We start from the raw sequence: 27717 nt of genomic DNA, 5'->3' as shown, positions 1-27717 counted from the left end.
GCCATGGCAGGCTTCTAGCTATCTAATAATTAGATCTTAAATTAACCCATTTCTTAATCTATATGTTACCACGTGGCTCGTGGCTTACTTTACTGGTACTTTACATCTCACTTTTCATGGAAGCTGGCAATGTCTCCTGACTCAGCCTTCCACCTCCCAGAATTCTCCTCTGCCCTTATCCTGCCTACACTATACTTCCTGCCTGGCTACTGGCCAATCAGTGTTTTATTTATCAGGCAATCAGAGCAACACATTTACAGCATTCACAGCACTTCCACTTTTCTTTTTTTTTTTTTTAAAGGGAAGGTTTTAACTTTAACATAGCAAAACTACATACAACAGAACAATTATCAAGCAAGAATTACAGTCACAGTATCTAGTCTATTTATATCTAGTCTTCAGCTACATCAAAGACCTTATAAGGATTTACTATTACCTGAGAAATGGGAGAAGGATGCAAGCAACTTTTGGGAATCTTGCGAGAGTAGACAGAGACAGCTGGCAGCCTGGACAGTCATCCAAAGTTCCTTTGTAAAGTTGGGGCATCTGTCTTCAGCCTATAGGTCTACAGTCTCTCAGTCACTTCTCTCTGTGTCTTGTAGAATGTCTGGCAGTTTCCTCTGTGAAGCAGGAACTTGAAGGACCATTTGCCAAGCAAAATTCAGTGGTTACCTTCCTATGGGTCCTGTATGTCTAGTCAATCACGCAGTCCAGGCAAGAACAGTTTCTTGCCCAAATGGCTATTTTTGCCAAGAAGAAGATAAACTCCATATAGAGTGTCTTCAGTGCCTATCTCCTCTGAAGTAAATCGGTGCTGCCAGGAACAGACATGTCTCATTGTCCAGAAAGTCTAGATTTTAAAAACATTTTAAATGCCATATTCTGTAGGTCTTTGAAGTGTTTGAAGATTACCTACCTAATTGAATTATATCTATGTATACCTAGAAAACTTAACATGACTGTAAGTTTGACCATTATAGAAGACTAATTATTAATCTGCATTTTATAATTATCCATTACAATCTAAATGAGTTACATAATACTTCAAATGAGAGTAGAAATATATACAGGATAACAAAATTAACTTCAAATTTGTATCAATAAACTAAAATCCATAGCAATGTAAAACATTTTTAAGCAAGTTGTTATACTTTAAAAGTGGGTTCATTAATCTATCCTTTCATCCTATCATATCTAAACTATCCCCTTTTCTTCTTTATAAAGAGATTGCATTTATAATCAACCTGCTTTAAATAAAAATATTGTTTTTTTCTTTGTCCCATACCACAGGGCTCTTCTGATATGGGACAGAAATATCTCTCAACCTTTTTTTTTTTTTCAGCAATATGCTTGGGTTTAGAGAAGGAGTGAGCCGATTCCATCTCCAAAGCCAACTTGGTATATTTGGGAATTTGGGCATAGCTTCTCATACTACTTCCTGTTGGATGAAGACAATGTATCTTATGGGGACACAAAGAAATTTTTAGGATTATGGAATAGTCCATGAGGCTATATTGTCTGAGCCAGTTGCCTTGAAACCATTCTGGATGTTGGATCATCTAGGCCATGTTGTCATCGGAGATCTTTCAGGGGTCTTGGTTGGTCAAACCTGATGTATCTTAATCTGGAACAAATCCATATCCTCTTGCTTTCTGTGGAAACAAACATAGAGTCTCCTTTCCAAAGCAACATATCATTAGATCCAAATTTTGAAGTCAAGATACCTTTAAAATATGCACATTGGTTCAACTGAGCAGTCTTTACGATCAAATGTCTTTCTGTAGTTAAAAATCCCAAAGACAACACAATCCAGATTCTCTGTGTGATATCCATCTTTACATGGCTTATTTTTTATGTTACTTTTACTTTCTCTTTAAAGATTTTATTTTTTAAAACTGTCTATTTCTTTATGTAACTGCATATATTCTTTTTTCTCTCTTCCAAGCCTATGTACATTTTTACACACATTGTAAACTATACCATCTGAATCTCCCTTATTGTGAACCTATTGCATGCTCCACCCACCTCAGCTTTCCAACATGGTGGTAATAAGTTTACCACCAGCTCTGGGAACTATGTTGCTGAAACCTCTTTTTTTTTTTTTTTTTTTTTTGTCTGTATTAGCAAAGGCTAAATCCACCATGAAGCAGCATAATGTGTGGCTTGGAGATACCTCATTCCCACCATACTTCAGGTTAAGCTTGCATGTCAGGAACCTGCCATATAGTAGCTCAAACATGTAGGCTGCACCTAACTTGAGAGAGACAACTATGAAGCTGTTTTAGCTCCTTTTTTAAGAGCTTTCTCAGGTTTTAGGTGGAAATTCTTGCCCCACATTCTGGTGCCAACAGCATACATGGCAGACCTGGTTTATCATTTTCATTGATATTAAACTATATTTTTAATGTTTTGTTGCAGATGCCTAGTAACAGCTTAGTTAATGGATGTATACCCAGACTCTAAGAGTTAGTGTTCACTGAACTATTAGTGCATCCTTCAGAAGCAATTCCTAAAGCAATGCTAGTCAAGAGGCCTGAATGGAGCTTTATGATACTGAAGAGAACAGAGGATTTAGCAACAAAACTACCAATTAGTTGAGTCAGAAACAGAGTCTGTAAATGAGCAGAAATTAGATTAATTTCATAGACAAAATATTTTAAGGTCAACAACAAAAATAAAAACTCACATGTACTACTTTAAAAACCACAAAGCATTTCTCATTGAAGCATGAAGCAAATATCAAAGTAAATGAATACACTTAAACATATACCTGAACATGATAACATCATCTTAGATAGTAGTCACATCTTAGCCATGTAAAGGAAACATTTTAATTTGTAAAATTAAACTTATATCACTTAACCTGAACAGCATGTGTTTACTGTCACCATAATCATCATAACCCCCATGACTACAACCTGTGTCTCTAAGATGGGAAGCAAGTCATGTATGAAATGCTTGGGTAGGATGATGTATCATTGTAAAGTGACTCAACTACACCTCATTTCTTTCTTGCTAGTTCATGGGCCAACCAATCAAAAATCATGCTGCCCCTATTGCAAACATACTAAAATGATTTTAAAATACTTATATATTTGTATGTAGTAGACAAAAAGTGTGCCATGAGTCTTATGCATTGATGTATAGCAGTGCTTTCTTTGTATGTATAACTACACAACAGAAGAGGGCATCAGATCATTAAAGATGGTTGTGAGCCACCATGTGGTTTCTGGGAACTGAACTCAGTACCTGTAAAAAAAAGCAGCAAGTGATCTTAAACCCTGAGCCATATCTCCAGCCCTGCATTTTGAATCTTACCTAAATGTATTAAATTGATTTATTTGTTTGTTTATTTATTGTTTATTTTATTTCAGTACTGAATTTTGAATCTAGGGCTTGATCTGAAAGACCTATTTTCATTGAACTTTTAATTTTGGGACCACTGTATGTTTACATGCTTTTGTAAAAAATGTAAATAAGAGTTGCTTTGAAATCTTCACCCAATTAACTCTCTAATGATTGTATTTAATGTCACAGGCAGGCTGCTGGTGCTGAGAACATGACTTAGCTTGCTATAGAAGAGTTTCATTCCAGTCCCCTGAATCTGTCTTGGACTTTCATGATTCTTAGTATTTGTCCAAGCAACTTTGCCTCAATTCTAACTTCTGACAACCATTAATTTTTTCTCTATTTCTCAAACTCTTTGTGCTAGTTCTTTGCTGGATGAATCATGTTCAAATATTTTCTCCCCTGCTGATTTAATAATGATGTAAGTCTGAAATTATAAAGTCAACAACCTTTGTGTTGGACTTGTTGTTATGTTCTATTTTCCTGGATAATCCAAGTTGTTTTATGCATCAACAGTTGATTTGTTATTCATGAGTTGTAGCCAATGATACATACATATCAACACTTACCAATTTTTTCATTAAAAACATGTAGTTAATTCCCATGTGGGGCTACTATGAATGAAATGAGACTAGTGCCAACATATAGGTTCTTGTGTAAAATCTATATTTATTTCTTTAAATAAAAATGCTAGACCAACAAAGATGACTAGACTGCTACTCACAACTCCAGGGAGGCTACATAGAAAACAGGACCCTAAGAAAGACACAGGGATCACCCCATGACAGAGAAATGGATGAGATCTACATGAACAACCTGGATGTGAGTGGGGGTAATGAAGGGCAAGGGTCGAGTGAAAGAGAGCTTAGGGGAGCGGAAGATCCCAGCTGGATCAAGAACAGAGAGGGAGAACAAGGAATACGAGACCATGAAAAATGAAGACCACATGAGAATAGGAAGAAGCAAAGTGCTAGAGAGGTCCACAGAAATCCACAAAGATACCTCCACATTAGACTACTGGCAATGGGTGAGAGAAAGCCCGAACTGACCTACTCTGGTGATAGGATGGCAAAACACCCCAATTGTCATGCTAGAAATCTCATCCAATGACTGAGGGAACTGGATGCAGAGATCCACGGCCAGGCCCCAGGTGGAGCTCCAGGAGTCCAATTGGCAAGAAAGAGGAGGGTTTGTATGAGCGAGAATTATTGAAACCAAGATTGGAAAAAGCACAGGGACAAATAGCCAAACGAATGAAAACACATGAACTATGAACCAATAGCTGAGGAGCTCCCAACTGGATCAGGCCCTCTGGATAAGTGATACAGTTGATTAGCTTGATCTGTTTGGGAGGCATCCAGGCAGTGGAATCAGGACCTGTCCTCAGTGCATGAGCTGGCTGTTTGGAACCTGGGGCTTATACAGGGACACTTAGCTCAGCCTGGGAGGAGGGGACTGGACCTGCCTGGACTGAATCTACCAGGTTGAACTCAATCTTCATGGGAGTCTTTGCCCTGGAGGAGATGGGAATGGGGGGTGAGCTGGGGGGAAGGCGGGGAGGGGGGGAGGACAAGGGAATCCATGGCTGATATGTAAAATTAAATTAAACTATAAAATAAAATTTAAAAAAATGCAAGTCCATACTGTTCTTAAAGACATCACCAGTCGTAGTCGAAGTAATTGTTAATTTTACTATTTGCTCAAATAGCTGTAGAATTTTGTTTTCATAAGCAACATATGAACACCACTCTTACTTGCAATCTTCTAGTGTGTAAAATCTTGCTTTAGTTTTAATTTATCCTTCTCAAGTGCTGCATCTAGGGACACTATAGATACTTTACATGTTCATTTGCTATTATCCGGATATGTTTGTGATAGTCCCTAAACTAAATTTTTGACTGTTGCTTTAAGATTGATTAATTGATTTCTTAGAGTATCTTACTATGCAGCCCTGCCTATCCCAGAACTTTCTAGGTGGGTCAGATTGGCCTATAACTCAGATATCCTTCTGCCTTTGACTCCAGAGATCCAGGCTGCCACCATATCCCACCCAATCTATACATTCTTGCCAATAGTTCTTTGTTGGATGAATCAAGTTCAAGTACTTTTTTATTCCGTGATGGTGATACCTCTCCTGTCTTCTGTGAGGAGAAAGGAGGTGCAAGCTTACGTAACCTTTTAATGACATGTATTGTAAAGCAAATGATTTGATTTTTAAGAAATCTATTTTCTTGATTTTTCTAGATTATCCTTTTGAATTCAAGTAAGAAGTCTTTTATTACACCTGGATCCATAAATATTTTTTAACAATTTTATGCTTACTGTTATATTTTAGATCAGAGATCCCTCTTGAGTTAAGTTTTATTTAAGATTTGAGAGTGCTATCAAGGTTAAATGGTTTGCCATTGCCTATATTTGCCCATTGTTCTTGTACTAACCAGCAAAGCACTTTCCTCCCCTCTAACTGTTGAACTGCTTTGTCCAAAATTAGTTTAGCTTATTTATTTTTATTCCTTTTTTCTTTTCTGCTCTCTTGCATTAAATCCTGTTTCCATGGCTCTAATAATCTCATAACTATTGATTCATGTAAGAATATAGTAGGACTAAATATCGGATATATTTATTCTCCCCTCTTTCTTGTTACTTCTCCAAGTTTATTTATCTATTATAGGTGCTATGTTTTTTGGGATAAATTTTAGAATTGTTTTCTAACCTATAAAACAAACCTAAAGTTGTGAAAAGAAAACACAATCACAAGTGAATCTATGATCTTTTTATGTGAACTTTTTAAGTGAGTGCCTCATTTTTTATGTGAATCCACTTTCCTCCTTGAAATTCCCCTCACAACAAAGACACCATCAAGAGAGTTAAAGATGAAAAGCAAGCTAATCTTCCAAAAATAGTGTGCAGAGGCTTCACATCTTTAGAAACCATTAAATTACAGTGTTCTTCATCTAAGGTACTAATTGACTATTGTGTGCCTGCTGTCAATTAAGTTTTTAAACTTTTCAGGGAATTCTTCTGAAGGCATACCAAATTATATCAACACAAAGTATGTCAAGCTGATCAGTTTTCTGGCTTCTATTCCTCATACTGACCATTCTAACGTGGTTAAGTAGAATGTTGTCAAGGCACTTACTCTGGAGTGAGACATTTCTTTGAGTGCCAACTTTATTCTGGCAATTAAATGACTGACCTTGACCCACTTATCTTCTTTGTTCAGTTCATTCCCTACCATTCTCATGGGAATAGTTGAAAAGGAAGATCTTAATCACATGAATTAAATGTGAAGTTTGGCTAAAAGAATTCAGTTGTTGATGTGGATCTCATGAACTTGGACAAAGTGAAGTGATTTCCATATAATAAAAGTCAGTTATCAAACAATACAAAACATTGTGTGACCATCATGGATAATCATCAGAATGGCATGATTCTAGGAAAATCTTCCAGTTAAGGTACCTGTCACAGCCTCTGGTGGATGTAAAATCCTCTGTTAAATTGGAAAAGATAGAAGTCTATTTCTAGATATTTTCTCTTGCTACATGTGTATATGTATGTGAACACAGATGCCAGTGGAGGTGAGAGGAACTGGCCTATCCTGGCACTGGACTTACAAGCAGTTGTGAGCTGTCTGACATAGATAGGTACTGGTCACTGAACTTTGGTCTTCTGTGATAGTACGCACTCTTAACTGCTGATTCATCACTCCAGCTCACTATTTTATTTTATTGTTCATCTATTTATTTTACATCCCAGCCACAGGCTACCCTCTCATTCTCCCCTCCCAGTCCTTCTCCCCATTTACCCCCTGTGGCCCTTCAATCCCCTCCTCTTACTTCTCCACCCAGAAAAGGCCAGGTCTCCTATGAGTATCAATACAATATGGCATATCAAGTTGCAGTAAGACCAATCACCTCCCCATATATGAAGGCTGGGCAAGGGAACCCAGTAAGAGGAGTAGGGTCCCAAAAGACAGTAAAAGAGTCAGAAACAGCCCCTGTTCCAGCTGTTAGGAGTCCCACAAGAGGGCCACTCTACACAACCATAAAATATACCCACTGTTCCTAGGTCAGTCTCATGCAGGCTCAACGGTTATTGGTTCAGTCTCTACAAGATCCTATGAGTGCTGTGGGATGTTCTGTATGTTAAGTGTGTTGTGCTGATTGGTTAATAAATAAAACATTGATTAGCCAGTAGCCAGGCAGGAAGTATAAGCAGGACAAGGAGAGAAGAGAATTGTGGGAACAGGAAGGCTGAGGCAGGGAGATGCTGCCAGCCACCGCCATGACAAGTGAGATGTAATGTACCGGTAAGCCACGAGCCATGTGGCAACTTATAGACTAATAGATATGGGTTAATTTAAAATATAAGAACTAGATAACAAGAAGCCTGCTTCAGCCATAGAGTTTATAAAAAATATAAGTCTCTGTGTTTTTACTTGGTTGGATCTAAGCAGCTGTGGGACTGGCGGGTGAGAGAGATTTGTCCTGACCATGGGCCAGGCAGGACTGGAGAAAACTTCAGCCACATATGAGTATTTAGTTGATTGTATGAGACTTCCCATGGTATTCTTAACCCCTCTGGGTCCTACTCTCCTTTTCTTCCTCCCTTGAAAGATTCCCAAACTCTAATGTTTTGCTGTGTGTCTCTGCATCTGCCTCCAGCAGTTGCTGGATGATACCTCTTTGATGACAATTGGGCCAGGCACCAATCTGGTCACACTTTAGGCTACTTATTCACTATTGCTAGGAGCCTAAGCTGAGATCCTCCTCATAGACTCCTAGGAGATTACCCTGTGCCAGGCTTTTGCTCAACCCTGAAATGCCCCCCAACAGTCCCCATGAGCACTTTCCCACTCTGCGCCTTGCTACAACCTTATCGTACATGTTCCCATCCCCACCTGCCCTCAGTATACTCATGAAAACTTTTCTATTCTCCCTTCCCAGGGAGATCTGGGTATCCCCCAAACCATGAAATCTCCTTGTTACCTGCATCAGTGGACTGTAGCATAGTTATCCTTTATTTTACAGCTAATATCCACTTATGAGTTATTACATACCATGTTTGTCTTTATGGGTTTGAGTTACCTCACTCAGGATGATTTTTTTTCTAGTTCCATCCATTTGCCTTAAAATTTCCTGGTGTCCTTGTTTTTAACATTATGTTAATGTACCACATTTTCTTTACCTATTCCTCAGTAGAGAGGCATCTAGGTTGTTTCCAGTTTCTGGTTAACAAGTAAAACTGCTTTGAACATCGTTGAGCAAGTTTTCTTGTGGTATGACTGAGCATCCTTTGGGTATACGCCCAAGAGTGATATAATTGGGTCTTGTGGTAGATTGATTCCCAGTTTTCTGAGAAACTGCAACACTGACTTTCAAAGTAGCTATACAAGTTTGCATTGCCACTAGCAATAGAGGAGTGTTCCCCTTGCTCCATATCCTCTCCAGCATGAGCTTTGGCTTGTTTTTCATCTTAACCATTCTGACAGGTGCAAATCAGAGCGTTTTGATTTGTATTTCCCGGATGGCTAAGGATGTTGAACATCTCCTTAAGTGTTTCTCAGTCATTTGAGATTCTCCTGGTGAGAATTCTCTGCTTAGATCTGCACCCCCTTTATAATTGGATTATTTGTTTTGTTGATATCTACTTTCTTGAGTTCTTTATATAGTTTGGAAATCAGCCATCTATTGGATGTCAGGTTGGTGAAGATCTTTTCCCATTCTGTAGGCTGCCATTTTGTCTTATTGACAGTGACCTTTGCCTTACAGAATCTTTTCAATTTTATGAGGTCCTATTTATTAATTGTTGGCCTTTGTGCCTGTGCTATTGGTGATCTGTTCAGGAAGTTGTCTCCTGTGCCAATTTGTTCGAGATGTTTTCTCACTTTCTCTTCTATCAGCTTCAGTAGATCTGAATTTATGTTGAAATCTTTGCTCCATTCGGATTTGAGTTTTGTGCAGGGTGATAAATATTCCCAGAATTCAAGGAAAATGAATGCACAACATACCCATATTTACAGGACACAAGGAAAGTGATGCTAAAGATGAAAGTCCATAGCACTAAGTTCCCTCATGAAGAATTTGGAAAGATCCCACACTAGCAACTTAACAAAACACCTGAAAGCTCTGGAACAAAAAGAAGCAGACACATCTAAGAGGAGTAGACAGTGGGAAATAATCAAATGGCAGACTGAAATCAATAAAATAGAAACGAAGAGAACAATACAACGAATCAATGAAACAAAGAGTTCGAGAAAATAAACAAAATAGATAAACCTTCATCCAAACTAACTAAAAGGCAGAGAGAGAATAACCAAATCAACAAAAATCATAAAAGAAAAGGGGACATAACAATGGGCTCTGAGGGAATCATTAGGTCATACTTTAAAAACCTATACACTACAGATTTTGAAAATCTAAATTAAATGGACAAATTTCTTGGTAGCTATCACTTACCTAAGTTAAATCAAAATCAGATCAACAATTTAAATAGACTAATAACCCCTAAGTAAATAGAAAAATTCATTAAAAGTCTCTTGACCAAAAAGAGCCCAGGGCCAGATGGTTTTAACACAGAATTATATGAGACTTTCAAAGAAAAGCTAATACCAATACTCTTGTAATAAAAACAACATAGTATTGGCATAAAAACAGACATGTGGATCAATGGAATCAGATCGAAGACTCAAATGTAAACCCAAATATCTATGGACAAATGATTTTCAACATAGAAATCAAAATTAAACAATACAAAAAAGAGAGTATCTTCAACAAATGGTACTCGTCTAACTGGATGTTGGTATGTAGATAAATGCAAATAGATTCTATTTTATTTTTTAAATTGACATATAGTTTTATTGAATTATAGAATATAATGTGAGTTTTTTCTATATACTATATATTGATATAACCATTATAGAATCATATCCAGGATTAAATTCACATGCATATAAATATACAATCCATCTATATATGACCCTAATATTATATTCTGGTTTAGTTGATTTGTGATATGGTTTTTGTAATAGTATTTTAATTGTATTGTTTAATTCTTCTATCTTGTCCTATGCATTAAGTTTTTAATCTGCAATCAGATTTGAATTGTGACTGTATATGTGTTGTAGGAGCTAAATGCAAGAAAGAGAATATGAAATTATAACACTCTCTAGACAGAGGCTCAACAGAACTGGGTTCTCATTCTAAACTGTATGAAACAGACTTTTCCACATTTTCTCCTTTAAATGTGAAGAATAAGCATGCTAGAATTAACACCCTTTTTGTTCTCAAGCAGCATAGTTCTGAATTCCAAAGCTGTTTTGAATTTCTCCTCCCTTAGGCTACTTGAATCAACATTTGCACATAGACTTAATATGACAGAATCCCTCCTGAAGGAGGATTAGATTAATGGACGGTTAGAGATAGTTTATATATCCCACCCCCAAAGTAAAGCTTTATCAGGCATCCTGAAAGGGACCTGGGTGCATGAGGGAAAATCACATTTCCATTCCAGATTCAATACTGATCCATCAAATCTGTTCGCCTGCTGTCAGCACAAGTCAACACCAGATGCTTGAGGAGCAGGCTGGAACATTCCTGAATGCCACCAGCTAACTGTGCAAGGCTCAGCTGTGGAGAACAATTCTCTTTTCTTTCTCCAGACACTGATCAAACACTAGGCACTATTAGCTTTAACTACACTTTTAGCAGGCATGGGTAGGAAAGCAGGGATCAGCTGTTCTCAACCCCCCCACTAGTAAGCTGCAAAGACAGAGTGCACCCTTGTTTTGTCTGTTTCAGTAACAGACTTGTCTTACAGAGTGTTCTAAGTAATTTGGGGTATTTATCCTAGAAACCATTTCCTGCTGCTGTAACTGTACTGCTTTGGGGGAATTTCAACTTTTCAAAAGGAGATATTGTAATGTAACTTCAAGTGCACAGGAATGAATAAATGCAGCATTCTTAAAGAAAAAAAAAGTTAGAAATGCTCTTTGAATTTAACAATAGAAAAAGCAGGGCTTTCGCGGAAATGATGGCAGGAGACACTGTGCCCCCTGCCAAGGGTGTCTGTTTTGGCTTCTCTGAGGTTGAAAGCCACTCAAAGGATGAACAGGCAACTTCATGGGAGATGGAGTGCCAAGTGCTGCAAGGCCTAAATCAAATGAAGATCTAGTTAAGTGCCTAATGAAGCTCTCAAGCAGATGCGAACAGCTTCAATATGCTAACCACAGTATAAGATTATTAGGTGCAGAGTACAACATAAAATCATATTAAGACATAATACCAGAAATGGAAAATGGACAAAAGTAAAATAAAGGTTTTTACAAATGCTTTTGGACTGGAATTCAGTTCAGACATCAGCATATGCATATTGTGAATGGCTTCGTTCAAAAATTATTTTCAAAGGTCATCTACACTGAAATTGAATGAAAAACATCCCTCTTTGAAGTCTTATTATTGTAACTCGGGGGGAAAAGAAAGATTTAAATACCTCACAATGTACATTTGTTAGACAGCGTTAAATCTGATTCTGTAAAGAAAGAAGCAGTGATCATCTTTTAAAGGTTTCCACCTAGTGGCAAAGTTACCCTGAGCAGGAGCTAAGATATTTGTGATTATAGCACATCCAGACACTGAGGCTGGGCAAATGTCTCAATCCTAGTCTCCTGTCAGGCCGAGGACTGCATTAAGTACTTGGAGAGGCTGATATGTTCAACCCTCTAATGTCTCAAAGTGTAGCATTATTTAGGCTGAGATCACTGCCTCAATCCCTATCATTTAGGGGTAAAACCTAGATGCAGATTTTAACAGCTTTTGAACAGTGTGACAATGAGGAAAGGAAGGTTAGCTCAAAGAGAGGTAACTCTCTGTGTGGTCACATGAAAGAAATCACTCACATGACTAACCTCAATGTCAACAAAGGAGCTAGTGCATACCAGACATGGGGTGTCTGTTATGTCCCTCAATGTGCCTGGCACTGGTCACTCAACTATAAAGCCATATAAAGAGCAATGACTATAAGTTGTACGTTGTTTTAACAATCACATTTGGTTACATAGCTTTCATTAAAAAACACTGCTGAAATTTACCATGAGATTTACCAATGAGATTCTGAGCATGTTCGCACCACAGCACTCATCATGAATTTGAAATGGTTCTGTGCTCTGTTTTGAACAAACTGGCCACTGGATTTAGTAGCCATCAATCCAGGACTTTCTGACCTATTGGAAATTTAGATCTTAGCATACTTTGTACTACAGGTATTTTGTGCTGGCTTTCCAAAGGTATGCCGTAAGCTGAAGAGAGCAATTACCTGATCTGGAAGAAATGGAGTCAGAGAGAAAAAGGATTGGCTTGCTAAAACTTTCTCTTTACTTCTTTTTATCATTAGTATTTCTTCTCCAATGAGGTAATGGAGTGAAATGGAGAAAAGCCTGTTGTTTGAGAAGTTGAATCTGTCTTTCACCTTGCCACTTCTCATAGAAGGTTGACTTACATTTTTTGCTTTGGAACTGAATGAGAGAGAATAGAAATATCTGTAAAAGAACACCATCCCCATATGTACTTGTGGAAACAAACAAACTGCAGTGCCATCTCGTGCTTAATTTTCATGCACAGCAGGGAGGGCACTAGCCATCTGCAAAGGGATGGTGAGGTGGTGCACGCCTTTAATCCCAGGACTCCAGAGGCAGAGACAGGCAGATCTCTGTGACTTTGAGGCCAGCCTGAGCTAGAGTGAGTTCCAGGAAAGGATCCAAAGCTACACAGAGACATCCTGTTTCGAAAACCAAACAAATAGACAATACTGACTTTAAATGTAATAGCAGGGATAGATTTATGTAGTAATGAATTGCAGCTTCCACCAGAAATGGAAGTCATCAACACCTTCTGCAGGGAGTCCAGTAATATGTTTCCTGAAACCTAGCCTATCAACTAAATGCCTTAAATGATGGTTTGACCAAGTCTGAGGTTGTACTAGTGTGGAAAGGTGTGTGGTGGCATCAGTTGGACACAAAATCCTTGCTTTTGCAATGATGAACTGAGATGCCTGCTTCAAACAAATTTCCCACAGCAAATTCAGTCTTTTCCTTTTACATAGGTAACATTGTTGCACTCACCCTATGAGAAGAAGTCACAAGAGGAGCAAATTCACTCCTCAGGTGGTCCCCAAAAAATGCAAAAAAAAAAATGCCACTCACTTACTTCATTAGAGAAAGTAAACCCCAAAAGGTGACCTTTTGCTCTAAACTAACTGTTATTCCCCAGTGTATTTATGGGAATTATGATGAACCCTGCTTAAAAAGAATGCAACATTTTATTCACAAAACACAGCTTATCATTGAGGATTCTAGTATTCATTTATATTTAAAACAGAAAGTAAAACAAACTACTTCTATTCTATTACATCTCACTCCACTTGCCATTATTACTTCTCTCTTTACTTATAATTATACTTTTTATTTACCTTCTTAAAAATCTATTGTTTGGTTGTTTATTGATGGTACTGTCACTGGAAAATTAGCATTCAGGAGGTAAGGAATTCTGTGTGGCATAGCTGTAGTATCCAGTATGCAACAGAAAATAATCAGTTGAAAGAATAGGCATACTCTAGATATACATTCTTAATTTCACGTATGTATTGTATCAATATTGGCAGACCAATTGACATAGGTCAATCTAGAGTTAGGATATCTCAGGGATTAAGAGAAATTTGCACTATTACATTTTACAAAATAAAATGAAAGATGTTCAAAGTCAAACTGTAAAAACATTTGAAAGCAAAGGAATATTTTAGACCAAAGAAGAAAACTAAAGACTGTCCAAGACTCTAGTTCTCCTGGTGGTTCCATGCTTTTTAAGCCTTTATTGACAGTTTGTGATGGATAGTTTCAGGGGACTGAAAATTTGAAGTAGGTACCAACGTCTGTGATCAGGGTACTGGCAGGGTCATCCTCCCTTTAGATGCTCCAGCAGAGACGCTTTTCTCTCTTCACATTTTGAGGATTGACACATTGTTTTGGTCTCTGCCCAGTGCTCACCATCTTCTCATACTCAGCCTCAAATTTCTCTATGCATCTGCTTCCTACAAACGGTTGTGATGTTGGTTTAGTCCCACTGGGCTGTCTGGAGTGATCTTCCATGGAGCTTAACACAAGGTTCGTAACAGAATCACACTGGAAACATTCATTTTTGCTGTGGAAGGTAAATTTCACAGACACTGTGGATTATTAGTACAGGAACAGAATTTGGGAGAAGAAATTCTATTTACCACAGACTAGGGCTTCTAATCTTTTCCTACCTAGAACCCTTTTATCTTTATTTTTCAAGAATTTTTTTACATGACAAGGTAAAATGTATATAAAATAAGGATTCAAAGTAAACACATACTGATAATAAGTCATTAAATATTTTAAAGCAATTATGTGGTATACATGTCATTTTCCCACTTGTTGAAGAGGAAAGCAGGTTTACATACTACTAATGAGATGGGTATGTGTCCTTATTTTTATAAAAACAATTAAATCTTGGCTGAATGCTTGAAACTGTGTGATAGAGATCATCTTCGGTGTTTTTTAGAATTGATCAATATTTTGATTTTATAATTGACAATGCTGACAACACCACTTTTCATAAATACCAAAACTGCAGAAGCATCTTTAGGGACATTTCAGAAATTGTTGGAAAGTTCATTCTGATTCCAAGCCAAATTCATTTAACAAATTTTTATGAAATTCAAGTTCACAACTCAAGTAGCAATTTTTAAACTCAGACATTCTAGCCAAATGCAATCCAAAAATATACAAATGTGATATTTATATGCAAACGAATAATAGGAAGAAAATATTAACTTTTTCCTGCTAAGACAGATATTTGTGTAGCCAGGTGGCTCATTCTGCCCTTAGCTCCATCCCAGAAACTGCATGTTAGAAGGAGAAATGTCATTCTTTCAAGTTGTCCTCTGACATCAACAAAGACTTTATACACCCCCCACACATACTAAATAAATAAATGATGAATAAATCTAAAAGAAATAAAAGAATAAAATCTTTGTATTCTCAATAAAGTAATACTGCAATTTTTAACATTCTATAATATCAAGTCTGAGCCATGAACTTTCAGAAAGTGTTCTTTGTTTTGTGGATAATGGTTGCCTCACATATGCAATGCCAAGTTTACATCTGTATATATCCAGACCCATGGTTGCTGTGAAGTAACACACTACATCACAGGCGAGCAGCATAAGAGGTACCAGTATTTCATTAGTATTTGATTTTGAATTGCTGTTTGGTTGTTGTGTATATGGAAACCACAGGCTACTATCAATATTTTTCCTGAGTTATTTTTTAAGAGTCATCCCTGAAGATGCTTGAAATATCTATGTGGGAAAAGGAAGTTGCTGGAACAAAGACAACTAGTTTTCAAGTTGGAGAGTCCTGAATGTACTATATCTAATCATGTGCTTGGGGAAAAATCTGCATTGGATTTTTCTTATTTTATCGATGTGTGTGTGTGTGTGTGTGTGTGTGTGTGTGTGTGTGTGTGTGTGTAGACCAGAGAACAGCTTCCAGTGTCATCCTTTGGAAAGCAGTCAACCTTCTTTGAGATAAGGTCTATAAGGTCTTCACTGGCCTGAAGCTCTGGTGCTAATTGGTAGGTATTAGACTTGACTGCCCGGGAAGCTCCAGGGATCCACTTGTCTCTACCTTCCCCAAACTGGGGCATACTACAGCTGTGTACCTCCATACAGTACTTGTTCATGCAGGTTCTTAGAGTCCAAATTCAGGACTTTGAACTTGCAGGGAAGTGATTTACCAAATAAGCCATTCTGCCAGGGGCATGTATTGTACTACTAGGTGCCTACTTAGAACTATAAACATATTTTGATCATTAACCCTTAATTATTTAAAATATATCCACATATGTGTGGCAAGGATTGCAGGGGTGTTTTAAATTTAGAACTGAGTATTCTGTGTTTTTATTCATATGGTAAAGAGTGTGCTTGTGTGTGTGTTGTATACTTTTCCTTGTGTCACAGCACATCAGAACTACATTTTGACTTCAATACTAAGGTTAAAAACAAATAAGCCAAAATGAAATTATTTACATACTTTTTTGGCATAAGTACATTTGGAACATGAGGGATATGCTTTAAAAATTCCAAACACTTTCCTGAATAACATGGTGCTGTGGTGTATGAGTATATAGTAATCCCTAGTAATCCCTCTTGCATCTAACCCAGGGAAATATCTTACGGACTCTGTCATAGGCTTTTTAGTAGAAGATTAAAAATAATATGAATTAAAAAAGGTCTGTCTACTAATTTTGGTAAATTGTAGCTAGTATACCAGTCAGAACTTGTGTTCATTTTCACTGGGACTCTACCTTGGGGATTCCATGATGGCATCTAATAATCCATGAAATGTTTGTAGAAATTCCTCTCCAACATTAACTTGAAGCATAACCCTCAATTAATGTCCATCATCAAATTAAGAAGCAATGCTAGTTTTCACACTTCAGTTCTCAGCTCACTGCTTTAACTATGCCTTATTAGGAGTACTTAGCACATCAGAAAACACATGATTAGTTCTCGGGTCAATTTGCTAGGCTCTAGAGTTAGTTTGATTTGTTTGCAATGAGCATGTAATAGATGTAGGTTATATTCATTTAAGGAATATTATTTAAGTCTAAAGAAAACTGTGAATCTAGGTTAGAAGTATTACAATTTGCTATCACATAGTCTGTATTCATATTAGTACCTATATGTGTGTGTGGATTTGCATTTTATTCTAACCTACATAAAACTGTGAACATGATTATTTCATAATTCAGGCTAAATTATCAAATTATGTACTTAAAGTTTTTTAAATGTCTATTACAAACTTTTATCTCTCTACCAAAAGTCACAATAGCATATATACCCTTAAAATGAAATCAACAAAATTTTACGTTTTTAATTATTTAAAGATTTACTTTATTTATTTTTAAATATTATTATTATGTGTAGGTGTGTGTGTGTGTTTGTTGAAAGTAAGTATGTGCACTTGAGTACACGAAAGTTTGTAGTGGGTAGCCATTCCAGCTTGGATCTGGAAGTTCCAACCCCCATTGAGACTCTGGCAACTGTCACGCCTACGAGGCAGGGCGAAGGGAGGCTCCTGGAGACCAGAGAGCTGGATGGGCCAGCGCTCTCTCTGTGTGCTCTCTCTGTGCTGGGACGCTGAACAGTGAAGGTGGACTGTGCAGAGCTCAGGAGAACACCGCTGGACTGCATTACACCTTCCCCAGACCCTGCGACCTACCTATTACTTAATTTGTGAGTTACACCACTAAATAAATATCCTTTTAACTATGTGGAGTGGCCAAAATAATTTCTCCAATATCTGGCGCCCCACGTTGGGCGCCATTTGTTGCTAGAGGGCTTCTCTCCAGGTTCCACCAAAACCGCAGTCCCACAATCCACTTATAAAATAATCACTCAGATGCTTATATTACTTACAAACTGTATGGCCATGGCAGGCTTCTTGCTAACTGTTCTTTTATCTTAAATTAACCCATTTTTATAAATCTATACCTTGCCACATGGCTGGTGGCTTACCAGCATCTTTACATGCTGCCTCTCCTGGCAGTGGCTCCAGTGTCTATCCTCCTTCTTCCTGTTTCCCCAATTCTCCTCTCTTTTTGTGCCGCCTATACTTCCTGTCTGGTCACTGGCCATCAGTGTTTTATTTATATAGAGTGATATCCACAGCACTAAAGTTTATTCTTTTGATTTCATTTTTTTCTAATAAAATAAAGGATATTTTAAATGTTTATTGATTGCATATATTTACAATAACCTACAAGTCTGTAAGTGATAGCAAATAACTTTTTTCTTTTAAGTTGGCATGTGCCATGGTTAACCAGCAGAAATTTTATCCATTTACATATTAGAGATGTCTGACTTACACTACTCATTTTTAGTCAATAAATTGTACATAGCATTATATGATGATTACTTTTCCAAATGATTTATCTATAATGATCAGTTTCATAGAGAAACAACTCATTGGGCACAAAAAACAGATGCTTGGAATGTCTTTAGGGAAATGACCATTTCATCACAGTTAAAAAGTGTATTCTTTGGAGGTGTAAATGGGTATATGATCTCCCTTTATGTTTTGGACCTTGGTACTATGTTGTAGTAGGCCACCCTCCCACTGTTAGCCTTAATAGGATTAGTTTGGATATTATCAAAAGAACAATTAACGCCTGCTGATATAATCACAGATGGTATCAAAGAGTACAAGGAACTCAATTTTAAGGGACACTCATCTACAGATTTATATTGAGTGTGCTGGTACATAAATGGCCACAAAATTCATAGGCAATTTTCTATGTAAGTATTCCTCTACACTATAAAAAGTGATAGAAGTGATAGAAAATTACTAGCTTGCCTGAGGGATTGCCTCCTGTTTTGTCCTCTAGTTTTACTAATTTTGTGTCTTTGGATATATCTTTAATTTCTTTAAGCACTAGTTTCATTTCCTAACAAACTGAGACCAATAATAACATCAGTCTCTGGAATGGGTACTAGGATTATATAGATAGTTTAGGCAAGTTCATTAGTCCTGCTCTTACATATAAGTATAACTCTTGTTTTGATTTCTAGAGTGTTCTCCTTAATAATTATGGTTCTACAAGGAAGTTTAATCAATTGACTGGGGAAATACTTTTCATCTGAAAAAAGAAATAATGTACAAATATTTAAAATAGACTCACTGGAAAAAACACCTAGTTAAAAACTGGCAAAACATATTAATAAAGGTTTCTTAGAAAATAAGAGAGAGATGACCAACATGTATGAGAAAATGTCCCAGTGCTAATCATTAAGAAATGCCAATCAAAACCACAGTGGTGGACCACCTCATACCTGTTTGGATAAATATACTAAAAATAATAATGGCTCACATTGAAATGAATGTAGAGAAAAAAGAAACAAAGACATGATTAGTCTGGATATAAACTGAATAATCTAAATGCCAAGTTACCAGTAACTTTTAAATTCATTGTGTAGACACTGAAATACATGTTCTACATATGATCAAAGGATGAGTTGAGGGAATCTTTCTGGAATGGTCACTTTGACAACAGTGTGAGTGAACAAGAAGAAATGCATTTACTGGTGGACCACAGCAAGGGTACTTCCTGAATGGCCTTGGTATTAAGTCCAGTTTGGATTCTCATTTTATATTCTAAAGGTGGGATTAGCAAGTAAGTGAGATATTACAGAAGGATCTGTGGCAATGAGTTCTTTTTTTTTTTTTTTTTTTTTTTTTTTTTTTTTTTTTAGGCATATGTCCTTCTTGACAGCTGTAAGGTTTTGTGACCAGGCTGTTTAGGACAATGAACTATTGTGTTTTCACTAATTCTGCAGAGTGACATCATTCTTGGAAATGAGAAGTAAATCCAATAATTTGACTTCTCTACCTCATTCAACTCAAATATTCAAATTACATATATATTATAATATACATATGTATGTATATATGATGTGTGTATATTTTATAGACTATGCCCTTTAATGCTGTTTTGAGAGATAGAGGGCATTATGCTGCCTATAAAAAGCTCAGCAGTAAAAGCGCAGTACTGTATAAATTCACTTGAAGCAAATCTCATAGAAACAGATAATATAAAGGTAGTAAGTATTAGGAGGAATAACCTAGGAGGAGGAACAGTGAAGTAAAAGGAAATGCTGCTCCAATGAGGGTAAAGTTCCAATTAGACAGGATAACTACAGTCATCTGTTGTATTGACTGAAGACCATCATTGATAATTATCTATCATATACTTCAAAACTGTTAAAATAGAATTTTAACATTCATATCACACACACATGCACATATCTGCATACAGACACACAGATGTACAAACATACACACTGACACATACACACACAAGCACACAAAGACAAGCATACACAGACACACACACATAAAGACATACAGACATACACACACACACACACACACACACACACACACAAAGACACGCACAGACATACAAACACACAAAAGACATACATACACAAAAGAAGACAAAAAAAATATGTGGACACACACACCTGTATGCACATAGAAACATATATACTCATGTGTTAAGTTGGCAGGGTGGTGGCATGCATTGGTTAAAACTTCATGTAACTCTTCATAAATCCATACACTTATTTGTCATTTTGATCAGATGTTCAAAAAAAGATGTTTTTTTCTTGATGGATCCAATTGGTACAAGTTTTAAATAATAATTTTTAGGTAGTGTAATTGCATAATTTTTCATGTCTTTCAGTTTAGAGTGAAAATTTTCTTTTATAAGTTACCCTTCATTTAATATTAGAGTTCAAATATTTAATACTAAATTGCTGTTTTAACACATTGCTAATTAATTTTGTTAATTCAGTAGTTTGCATGATTCAGTTTCTAATGTTATAACAACAGTGTTTTGATTGATTATATTACTTCTGTCTAATTTATGTTTAGGGTCATGTGAGTCTTAAGCAATAAATTGGGAATATTGAGATTTTTTTCAGGGTTCTGAAATATTAAATAAAATAGATATTATTTGTTTCTTAATGTTTATATAATTTAACAACATCAAGTTAGGGAATAGAATGGAAAAAATAGATTGAAATTTTTCTACTTTAATTTTATTATATATCTTTTTGATGACCAATTTTGGAAATGTATGTTTGTCTTGGAAAACCCAGAAGTACCAGTTACAGAAATACCAAGCAGGCATCTAAAAGAAATTCATTTCAGTAACTTGGCATCAGTAAAATTGTATACATTCTCAACAGTAATCACTCAGTGTATACCTAGATTAATGTTAAAAATAAACATCTGGCAGAGGCGGCTGTACCTTTGCATATTACAGTTAATATGATAACATTTTCCAAACTGACAAAATTTAACATAAAAAAATTAACAAATCCCATGAGGGGCAGAATGACTCTTTTGGTAAAACAACCACTATTGAAGACAGAAAACAGTCCATATAATTCAAGTGATTTTTTCAGTTCTAAAATGCAATTTCAGATACATTTACTAGTATTACATTGATTTGGTTTTGTCAAAAGTTCATAAGGATTAAACAATAAATAGAAGTGCAGATCAATGTAATGGTATGTGAAAAGTTCAATGATCTGTACTAACTCATTCTCATTAGCATGATGTAACATCTCCAAAGCAAAATAAAGTCACTAAAGACAAAGGAAAGTAAATATTAAAAATGCAGAAAAAGAGAGTTATGAATGAAGATGGTGAGTAAGCAGAGGCCTTGTGCACTATTTGTGTAAATATTTAAAATATAGTCTCATTGTGGGATAATAGAATACTTCTTAAACAATGTCGAATAGAGTTTGCTCATAATGTAGTTCCTTACTTCTAGGTGTAGATACAAGGTAGCTAAGAAGATGGCCGTGAGAGAATGCTGTATAGCCATGGTAAAAGCAGCATGATTCGTAATAGTCAATATATAAAAGAAACCTTAGCATCATCAATGATGAATGGATATGCAGAGCTCCTACTAAAGCCAGAGGAAAATTATTCAGTCTTAAATTTTAAAAAAATCTGAATCCTGGTGCAGCACAGATGAAATTGGTAAAGAAGATTCTACTAAAATAAGCCTGGCATAAAACAACAAATATATGGTTTAATCTGCATATGCTAGCTAGAATACTCATATTCATAAAACAAAAGCAGTACAGCGTTTGGCAAGGCTGAGGAGGGGAAGAAATGAAGAATTGTGGTTTAATGGAGATGGAGATTTAGTTTTGTATACCTGAAAGATTTCTGAAGATAGATGGTGACCACGCTTCCATAGACATATGGTATCTTTAATATTACTGACCTATATACTTAAAATGATTTAGAGTAATTGTTTTCTTTTGATATAAGCTTAGTGTAAAGTAACCATCACATGACCATAAAGTGAAAGCATTGACAAATACTGCCTCTTGAGCTAGAAACATTGAATTATTCTTGACATTATTAAGCCCCAGGGCACACCTCCTAGTCTCCAGAAGAATTTGGCAGGGCCTATTTTCTATGATTAAGTGCATTTGATTAGAAAAGACTTTATGACAGACCCCAATGCAGCATCTTGTATGGTTCTCTTCAGATAGGCTTGCACACCGTGAGAACATCCTTTCAGGCAAGCTAGGCCTGACTTTCCCAGTGGGTCACTAGACACACTTTTCCCCCTTCAGAACACCCACCACACTCTTCATATCTCCATCCTTACATACTCTAAATATCTACTTGTTTTCCTTTCCCTTAGAATAGAAACCTTTGGAAGATAGGCAGCAAGTCCTAATGCTAATGCTGACAACTTTTGGGGAAAGTTGGGAAAGGGAAGGACAATAGGTGAACATTCTGTCACTCATCACTGGCTCTTTAGCACTGCAAAGTGATATCTAATTTGAAGAGGCAGATTTCCTAATCAGCTACGATAAAATATGTTAGAACTTCGGCTTTCACAATTAACCATGGTGCGTGACTTTCCTTGATTTTCAATTTGAAATTTGCTCCTGCAAATTATAATCAGTATAAATGGCAAGAACCTTGCCAGAAAAGATATATTTAAATTACTATCTCTCTAAAATTCCAATAAACTAACCTTTCAGTGGCATGCACATAGAACTGTCTCTGAATTCTGAAAAGTAATGTCAAATTTAATCAACCAATTGTTCAGACTACTATTCAATTTATTAAGACATGGAAGCTGTATGGGTAGCATTTAGCTTATAGTTAGGATGGATCAGAACCAGACGGAAAGTATTCCATGTCTGCTTGAATAGAGTTAAACAGAAATGTTGTGTGGTGGTGTATGCTTGTAATCTCAATGCTTGGAAAGCTGAGACAGGAGGAATTTGAATTTAAGTTAGCCTGGGAAACACAGTGAGGTTTTCTCAAAATAAACAGAAGGAAGTCTAGGAGGAAGAGGAGGAAAAAGGTAGTCTAGGCTTCAGAAGGGATCACAAGAAATAGAAAATTCATAAGAATTTTTAACAATATTTTTCCAAATCTTTGAAAAAAGACTTCAAACTGAACAGTGCTATATTTAGCTACTATTTAGTCCAATCATTCTGCAAGTCTCCATGCCATATTAATTTATGAAATTAAGAAAATAGTTTTAAAAACAACATACAACACCTGTGAACTAAGAGATTTTAAGACACACAAAAACAAAATATAACCTATTATGTAACAAATACACCAATAAATTTCACCCATCCTGACACTGAAAAAAAATTGTGATGAACAGGTACAATCATTACAATAGTCTTTGTAACTGAACGCTATATGTCAGAAATGTGAAGAGTATTGAAAAAAAATGTGGACAATTAAAACTTCTAGGGATGAAGACTAAAGCATTTGATTGAAGTACTTGAATGGGCTAAGCCTAACGATTAGCAATGAAAGAAGAACTAGAAGAAAATATCCTGGTACTTGAAGACATCAGTAGAGGCTATGCCAAATAAATAGCAAAATGGTTTTTAATTAGGTGACAGAACATTACAGAACTATGTGGCAATTCCAGCGGTATAGCTACATATATGAAATATGAAGAAAACTGTATGAACAATTACATCATCAAATTGATTAAAGAAAGAAAATCATATTAGAAGATGGACTTGAGAAGGAGGATATGTTACAGAGAGAAAAATTTGTGGGTGACATTGATGTCTTTAAATCATAAATTTAAAAAAAAAAGATATTTGTAGATCTGGGATCCCATACTTAGCAAAACTATCTTTTTAAAAATGCAGGTTAATTGAGTAAAGAGATTTTTAAGAAATTCAAAATCTGAAAAAAAATTATCATCAATACTCTACTAATTGCTAAATGGGGTTGTACAAGGTGGTAGCCCCCACCCCATAGTATTAGTTCTTGGAAAGGTGTGCTATACAGCCTGAACTGAGTACAGTGAATAGTTGTATAAGGAAACTGCAGTGAGGACAATGATTCAAATCATTTTCTACAATGGTACTTGCATGAACATTAGATTCTATGACATCTTTGCAGAGGTTTCTATGTTTTCTATAACTAAATTATGAAGATTTTAGTCTACACTATAGCTTGAAGTAAGATAGATGCAACTGAAGAGAAAGTAAGAGTTAGAGCTAGTATTTATTTACCAACGATGAACTGAAGTTCATGGAATGATTATATTGCTTTTCTAAGCATTATAAAACAATCCTACAAAACAAAAGAGTATGGTACCAGGCAGCATATGAAATGGTGTGCCTATCATATACCGAACATCAACTTTAGTTTTATCTAAAGTTATGTTGGTAGAAGGGGAGTAATGAGAAGGAATCTTTTGAAAAAAAAAATCAAATCAAAAAACTTGGAAAAATGTCTACTTTTTTTTTTTATTTTACAACACCATTCAGTTCCACATAATAGCCACAGATTCCCCTGTTCTCCCCCTCTTGCCACCCTCCCCCCCCAGCCCACCCCCCATTCCCACCTCCTCCAGATCAAGGTCTCCCCCGAGGACCGGGATTGACCTGATAGACTCAGTCCAGGCAGGTCCAGTCCCCCCCTCCCAGACCAAGCCAAGCGTCCCTGCATAAGTCCCAGGATTCAAACAGCCAACTCATGCAATGAGCCCAGGACCAGGCACCACCGCACAGCTGCCTCCCAAACAGATCAAGCCAAATAACTGTCTCACCTATTCAGAGGGCCTGATCCAGTTGGGGGCCCCTCAGCCTTTGGTTCATAGTTCATGTGCTTCCATTCATTTGGTTATTTGTCCCTGTGCTTTATCCAACCTTGGTTGGGCTGGAGAGATGGCTCAGCCGTTAAAGGCTAGGCTCACAACCAAAAATATAAAAATGTCTACTTTTAATCTCTTTCAACAACTAACAACATCACAGTTACAAAGACTGCAGTGAAAACAGAACAACCAAACCCACAATTTTCCTTTAATGTTAAATTATCATTTAATAAATGAAGGAAATAGTTTCATCAATTGAAAAATAAGATCCAGAAAATATATTATGTCATACTGGATAATACTAAAATATATAACATTATTTATTTAATGAATGTGTTAAAATAAAAATTCAAACCAATAAACTGTTTGTAAAGATAATTTAAGGTTGTATTTGTGTGTGTGCCTGCATCAGTCAGTGCACCATGTGCATGCAGCGGCTAGCTCCACCCAGAAGAGCGTTTCATATTCCATGTAGATGGAATTACAGAAAGCTGTCTGCCACCCAGTCTTAGAAACTGAACCCAAGTCCTCTGTGAGACTCTCAAACAGCTCAATTCAGGGTAAGTAGAAGTAAAATGAAGAAAAAAATTATATGGTTCTTGATCTTTCAGTTTATTGAAAGGAATATCATAAGAAAATCCCATCCTAGATTGTTCTTTACATATACTTCAGTGTAACTATAATAACAGGAAAAATATAATGTTCACAAAAGTATTCTCCAGTGTAGTCACTGTGAAGCATTTCATTGTTCAAAATGCTGAATCCTGACTGAGCTGAGAGAATATCCATGTCTGTTTATATCTGAAGCAAAAACCACAGAGAAAATAACCTTAGGTATATCATAACTGTCACAAAGTATGCTAAGTTATCTTCAGTTTTTATACTTAGGGAGAATTACTAATGATTCTTAAGAAAGGATTAAACATCATGCCAGCTGAAAAGTTACAGTGATAGAATTCAGACAAATAGAATTCAGAGAGTTAGTGGATACCTTCTGAAATGGTTATTTCAAATCCATAGATTAATCCCACTTACTAATGTCCTTAGTGTTACAGAGGAAGGGTCAGATGAATTAGAGTCCTTTTGAGAAGATGAATACTCTCTCCAAAGTAATATGTAAGTAGTGGGGATGTAGTTTAGTGGTAAATAACTTGCATAGTACCTGGATGGGCCTGGGCTCTACTCTGAGCATCTCAAAAAAAAAATATGTAGACTTGAGTTTAATTGTAATGTTGTGCCCAGATCAGGACCCCAGAGAGACCACCAAAGACGAGCATACCGGAATGCAAAAGCAAGGCTTTATTGGGGAGCAATTCAAGTCTAGGCAGGGACCTCGTCAAGCACATCCAATGCAGTGGAGGCTGGAGGAGGTGCTCAGCCTGAATTGAACACAGCTTTTAAAGGCAAAAACTGCAAGATTACAATAGCTGGGAGTTTCAGCACGGGTGCATTTCTGATTGGCTTTCTTTCAGAGACGTTCCAGAAATCTTGTCTTTATCTTACTGCTAGGGGGTTAGTTGTTTGTCACCATTTTCCATTGGCTGCCTGCAGGTTGGAGTATTCTGTGGTTAAACAGTCACAATGGAGACCAGGTTTGGGACATTCCATGGTCAGACAGTCACCATCACATGGTTAACTTGTGATTCTGTACTTTGTACTTTCAGCTTCCTGGAACTTGAGTCAACTGTGGGAAATCAAAACCTAAACCTAGAATAGAGATTCTTACAAACTGGAGGCCTTATTTTAAAACTGGAGGAGCTTTGGTCTCACAGTAATTTCCTTGAGACTTAAGCCACACTCTATAGATTTTTTTTATTGCTACTTATAATCTAACAATATGCTTTACTAGAATAAGAACAGATATAGCAAAAACAGTATCAGTTATAAAGAAAGCATAAACTACTTTATTCTCAACTGTCATGCTCTTCCTTTAGCTGATTAGAATGTTTTAAAAAGTTCTTGGAAACCTCTAACGCAATTGCCTAAACCTAGACTCCAAGAATCAGTCCCCTTTTGTGTGGAGACAGAACAGAAGACACTTCTGTCTCTAAGGGACAAGACTCCAACAACTGCTGCAAAAAAGGACATTGGGCTGCTCTGAACAGGAGGTGGGAAAACTTGAATACTCACAGCTTTGAAGTGATTCTTCTCCAGGTGAAAACTGATGAAGGATGCAAATCACCCCTCACACCACCATTTAGCTCTGAGACATTGTCCTCATTGTGTTATAAACTGCTGAAATTCTGGGCCTATTGCTCCTCCCTCAGCCTTCTGACACACTGGGATTTCTGAACTAGCCATTAGCCACACCCACTCTGGATCAGATTCAACAGCTGCAGACTAACAACCCTTCAGTTGATTCCGATGCAGACAGACACAACTTTGAGAACTGCTGCTTCAAGGCAGGGAAGAGAAGAGGCTAAAGTGAGTCAGATTCCAGATGAAGAATTTCAGTATTATGAAGATTACCTCAGAACCCTTAAAAGAGCGGGAGGGTGATGCTTAGTCAGTAAAGCTGTTGACCTTCAAGCCTTCTTGTGGGGAGAGGAGAAACTGGGTTAGAGAGGGGAGGCTGTAGGTACAGGAGGAGGGAAGAGATCTTTGGTGTGTAAAA

At 36.7% G+C, this 27717-nt stretch overlaps 1 long non-coding RNA gene across 1 annotated transcript; it reads right to left on the bottom strand.

Annotated features, from left to right (window-relative positions):
* Nucleotides 1–1829: 1829 nt before the first annotated feature.
* Nucleotides 1830–27371, bottom strand: LOC121831764 (uncharacterized). Its single transcript, XR_013053218.1, has 2 exons — nucleotides 27234–27371; nucleotides 1830–14540 (listed from the first exon to the last, which is right to left on the bottom strand). It is a non-coding gene; the product is annotated as an uncharacterized LOC121831764 (long non-coding RNA).
* Between the last annotated feature and the right edge of the window lie 346 nt (nucleotides 27372–27717).

This window comes from Peromyscus maniculatus, chromosome 8, assembly GCF_049852395.1.
Source record: "Peromyscus maniculatus bairdii isolate BWxNUB_F1_BW_parent chromosome 8, HU_Pman_BW_mat_3.1, whole genome shotgun sequence".
NCBI classification, from domain to species: domain Eukaryota; kingdom Metazoa; phylum Chordata; class Mammalia; order Rodentia; family Cricetidae; genus Peromyscus; species Peromyscus maniculatus.
The sequence above is the reverse complement of the archived record's forward strand: the minus strand, read 5'-3'. Positions and strand labels throughout refer to the sequence as shown.